The sequence below is a fragment of the Styela clava genome, chromosome 1, assembly GCF_964204865.1.
Source record: "Styela clava chromosome 1, kaStyClav1.hap1.2, whole genome shotgun sequence".
NCBI lineage: Eukaryota > Metazoa > Chordata > Ascidiacea > Stolidobranchia > Styelidae > Styela > Styela clava.
This window is the reverse complement of record NC_135250.1, coordinates 277,081-283,080: the sequence shown is the minus strand read 5'-3', so window position 1 is coordinate 283,080 and position 6,000 is coordinate 277,081.

Below are 6,000 nucleotides of genomic sequence, written 5' to 3'. Positions count from 1 at the left end.
TTCGTGTTTTTCACTATTGATGGCGGTGGTGACCAGGATATTTGTCAGTGGGAGAATATTGGTACCAGTTTTTTGATGTTCCCGAAGTATGTGAGCCAAGATGGCGGGCACCAAAACGTAGCACGTGTACCAGGTTAGGGTTAGGCCATAATTTTATTCCAATTGTCCTTATTTTAGTTCTATTACGAGTTCCGGGACTAGTCAAGAGACTCCCATAGTATTTGTACCTGAAATTACGGCTTAACCCTAACCTGGTACACGTGCTACGTTCCGTTGTCCGCCATCTTGGTTCATTTTACTTAGAGGCGCAGGTTCTGAAGAATAGATTTCAAAATGAGATATTCGATAAAAAAGTAATATTATGTAGAGCCTGTTAACAATGGTATTCTGCGTGGTTGCGACCCCCTGATTTAGGATGAGATTCGCAGCTGTATCGTTCTTTTATTTGAGTGTATTCGCCAAATCAGTAAAATCTTTAGAAGAATTCGTGAGACGCAGAGTCATAGAATATGTTCGACAGTACAATGACACAAGTAAAGAACTTCATTACGCAGCAGAAATATAGAATCTTTTGTGGAAAGCTTCAACCACTAAATGCAAAGATGTGGCATTTGCAAAAAACTACCTTCGGAGGAAACCAGGAAAAGTCACTTTTCAGTGAATCGTTTAAGAATAAAAAAAAAATAGTTCTTGAAAAAACGTAAGAGTGGCCCACACTCCGATGCGGGGTAAAAATATTTTAATCGAAACCACGGCTATGATTCCGCTTCAAAGAAAACAAAAACTAGCACCGTCACACTAGCACCTAAACTACAAGACGCTGTTACCCAAGACTCTTGTAAATCAATGACATACCGTTGACATACCATGTATTCTGTATTGGCGGATTTTTTGCACAAAGCCCACGACACTAATATAAATAAATATTTGAATAACATAACCCCCGCCACGTTTTGCAATAAAAAATTAATGATTATTCAGGTAGGTTTAGGGTTAGGAATGGTTTGAAAGATTGAATTTCCAGTGCAATCCTAACCTTGACTGGATTATTACTAATTTTCCTTTTCGAGCGTTGGCGGGGGTCTTGTACAAAAGATCCGTATTGGCTACAGCATAAGTTTACGAAATTTAGATACCATATTAGTAAATTGTGTGGTGATTATGACGTAACACAAAAGTTCTAACATACAATTATTGATACCAGACTGTGAGAGTCTCCTTGAAAGAGAGAGATTTATTGTTTCATCAACCAAAAAACAAGAAATGGTACAATAAAATATATACAAAATATACAAGTTAATTCGGTATAGACTGGAGGAAGCGATGCGACCATAAGGTCATCAGAGTCAGCTCCCCCCAAATTCATTATTAAGATTCACAGTTAATGTATATGAACATTGTATAAATAAGGTACTAGTTGGGGGGTTGACTGAATCTTTTACAGAATATTATTGGGTTTTAGCTAAGTTACAAAATGGATTCAAATATGACTATTAACTTTGCATATGTGGATAGAATTTGTTTGTGTAATCTGCTCTTCTGAATGGTACATTTCTCGGATGATTTAAACAATATTAATGATATAAAATAATATTTTCAGCATGGGTTCTAGTAACGGAAGCATCCCTGGCTTCAATGGCAAGACTCAATTTAAAACAAGTCTTCTGGGAAAAATACCAGATATCGAATAATCATCATGCTTACGAAAGAAACTTCGTGAATCTTGAAACGATATTTTGGTTGTTAGATGCAAACTAATACAAGTTGTCGCTATTCAAAATCTGGTAACGTAAATTTGCTGTGTCACACCGGTCACGGCATTAAGCTCTATTCTTCCGTAGGCCGCTGAATTCAAGTATTTATAATTTTCAAAATAATAAAGTGTTTTTAGTTGAATTAGGACGATCCAACGTCATTGAAACTCAAGATTCATCAGGGGTCAACTGCGACCCTGCAGTGAGAGATTATACTGATTGGTCTTTATGTTATAGACGAGATACCGGTAGGCAACAATGTTTATTCTAGAAATCTAATTTCAATTCATAGATGTTTGGGATTTACAAAGTAGTTTTTTTGATAATATGTCAAGAGGAAAAAAGTATTGGTTCGTGTCTTACAATGTGGTGCAAAATAGAACACTCCTGGAGTCAAACACCGTTAGAAAAGATCACCATTCCGCAGGATGAGTTTTCACTCATCCACCAGTCTACGGAGACAGCAGGGACATGACTATTCATCTAGTCTAGGACGAAGGACTTCCATAGATTGATGTCTGCGATTTCAAGGTGCGTCTTTTTAAAAATTTTAATAGGGTAAAAGAGTGTTATTCAGTTATTGGACTGCCAGTTATTTTTCGAATAGTTTTCTGCAATTCTGTTTATCTTAATTTTGATTAGAAGATAGCTCATTGCTCCATGTCCTAACTTATCTAATATTAGTTTAGATTAGGATAAGATATAATATATAACTGATAAGAATAAAATATCAATTCGTGGTTGGACAATAGCAGTATTTCACCAAAAATTGGACTCTATATTAGGATGTAGTCGAATTTTATAAAACCTGTCTGTGCAATGATACATCAGATTTAGTACCGATGTGCCGGTAGTTGTTCTTATAACTACCCCTATCTCTAAACAAGTGCGCGGGCGAGTAGACGTTGTCTGAGTACTATTTCAGTAGGATCAGTTCTCATTTAACTAGAGATAGACCATGCAAATAACGAGGGTAGAAACATTGACCAAGGTCATGCATTACACCAGGGTGGCAAACCTGCTTCTGAAAGCGATCGACTAAAATCTTCAAAATAGCTCGCGATCAGCTGATCGGTAACAAGAAAGCTATGTTCAAATATATGGACACGTAGAGTCACATAATTTTGATGACGTCATAGCGAAAAAAAAAGTAATAGCCTTCTGGAGAAAATTTTTATCTTTAACCACTGAAAATTTCAAAGCAATTGGTCCAGTATTCGAAGAGAAAAGCGACTTTTTAAAAACGTGTCAAAGAACATGAACAACAACAACAACAACATAATATTGAAACGATCGTTATGTCCACTACGTGTCCAATAAGGTCAAACATAAAAACGATTGAGTATATGCAGATAACTGCACATATATAAAAATTATACCGCTGTTAATGAGCTCGTCGCATTCTTAATGAAATCGCCACAAAAATTTGTATTTTTTATGCTTCATTTAATTTGTTAATTTCATTATGTAATTGCACCCAGAGTGAGGTTTCATCGTTTATTTAAAATTTATACAAATAATTCAATTCCAATCTAAGGCCTGCTTAATTTAAAGTTGTCGAAAATTTTTTTATAAAACCTTGCTAAGTATCCGTGTAATATCTAAATGCAAAAAATAATTATTTTCAAATAATAAATATTACATGACTAATCAAGCTTTCCTAATCAAACTAATTTCCTCCCCTGACCCTTTGCTCGCATAGAATTAGAAAAAATCGGGTATTCTGATGCCACTGCTACCTTTGTGAATAAAATTTATCGCACTGCTCTTGGAGGGAGACAATAACTTTTTTGTAGGCCTACTGCGGAAGCTATTGTAGGATCGTTTGTCAGTCAAGACGAACGATAATCGCACGTTGATTCCTAAACTTTGGCAGCAGCGAAACTTTTATTTGTTACGTAATAATATGCTCTATCGGACTTGCACAGACTCAAATATTGTAAGTGTATTGTATATCGACGGTACAGCACTGTTTTCCTACTGTTTTAAAACACACGCATGCGCTTCATGCCTATGGTTCAAGACAATTTTTGGTGTATGTTAGTAAATTGACTTAACATCAGACGCGATCGACTACTCGAGACGTGGCGATCGACGTGTTTGCCACCCCTGCATTACACGATTACAAGAATAGTACCGTACATTAGACTGGTTAGCGGTAGCTGATTTGAGAATTGCTTGATTTCTGGACCGGCGATCGTACAAGTACGTGTGTCTGGATTTTTTATTTATGTCTATCTCTAGTGTTTTGTTTTTTTATCAATTTAAATGAAACATCGTGTTTTAAAACAAGGGCTCGTTTTAAATCAATTTTTTTCTGTATTTTTTATAGAAATACCCCTTGCATTGCTGCGAAACTATGCCAAAAAGGTTCAATTCTGGCAGCTTCACACGCAGCCGGAATTATAATTTGAAAAATGTGAAAAAAAATTTCTATTTTGACTTTTACTTCTATTGCGTACATTTATCACCACGTTTGTATCTCCACCAAAGTCATAAGGTATACTCCGGAATGTTTAGCCGAGATATCAGAGAGACGTTTTGAGTAAGAAAAATTGGTGAAAATTAGCTCACGAGCCTACTACAAAAGCAATTAGATGAAGTGCAGCCCTTCGACAAAACGAGTTGATGTCGATAATGAAGAATATGTTTATATCGGCGGTAATTTACTAATATAAACGATGAGACACCCTAGCTTAGCCTATTTTAATTGTAAGAGTCCCTGATGCAAAGAGGCCTCAACTAATCTGTTATGGCGCCATAATATGGATTTCGAGTTCATGTATTGACATTTTTCTCATAAAATGAAGGCATTATTACGGGTAATACTGTACTTAATTTATGCTTAGCATACTTTGTTTTTAAGGTTGAAATGATAGAGTTTTTCAAGGTTATACAAACTCATTTATTCGATCGCATTTCAATTCGCAAGGTGGTTTTATCGCAACAGGGTCGTTCATGTAATGGCTTATCTGTTGCGTCTTACTGCGCCAACCACTGAACTACAGCTTGAGAAGGTGTGCATGAGCCTCTTTCGATATTTGTGGCGTTTTGAAAGATTTATTGCAAATAAGAAGCGCTTGGCGAGTTTTTACATCCATTTTCCTTCAACCTATTTAATACAAAATCAAATAGTACAGCCATTTTGAATAAAACAGGCAAAAAAAAGACTTGATTTAAAATAATTGTTTCAAAACAATTCTATTTGAACGAATCCCCATCTATCTCCGTACGATACCAAAAAGAGTCTAAAAATTGAGCACGTTTATGCATTACCGTACATTAGACTCGCTACAGATAACTGATTTTAGAATTTACCGATTCTAAACCGGTTTGCCTATAAGTACGTACATCTGGATCTTGGTTATGCCCATCTCCGTACGATTTGTTCAGGCGATACTATTAGGACAGCGAAACGAAAAAGAGTCGGAAAATCGATAAGTTTATGCATTACAACATCAGTACCGTACATTAGACGGGTTACCGGTAGCTGATTTTAGAATTTACCGATTCTAAGCCGACGGGTGGACGATTTGAACTTAAACTAATCTGAACATCAAAGGCGTCCAAGTGTAAGAGCATTAATGCCTTTTCTAAAACGGGACTGCGCCCTTCAAAAGAATAAAATAAGTCCATGTATCTGAAACAACTTAGTGGCTAACTAATCTCATACCCGACATGAACTGGTAACCGGACGAGAAGCGTGTTATATCATATCATTAAGATATCTTATCGTCTTTCATCTCCTGGGATAAATATAATAAGAATTGAAATATTGAAGGACTGCAAAGTGCATACCATTGCCTGTGGCAGCTGCGAAGCATATTGTCATATTTACTGAATTGTGTCATCTCATATATTCTAGAAAACCTTATGTATAATATTGGCGAAGCCTTCTTTAACTATTTGCATTAAGCTTAATATCTAGTTCAGGGGTCGGCAATCTTTTGTCGCTCGCGGGCCGAAACTAAGGGTTGCAAGTCATTGGCGGGCCGCACATATTTTTAGAAAGTAGAAAACCGAACGGATGATACTTTTTATAATAAAAATCAAGCAGTGATACATCTCTCGAATATAATATAGATTTATTTTCTCGCTGCATTGCATCTCAAATATTTCCATTTGAATATTTTCGGTGCCATTGGACTCTTTGCACTTAGCATCAACTTTTCCGCTTTTTGTCTAATTATAATTAAATTTTAGGCTCATTAAACGAGTAATTGTGAATTATATACTTCTTAGGTTA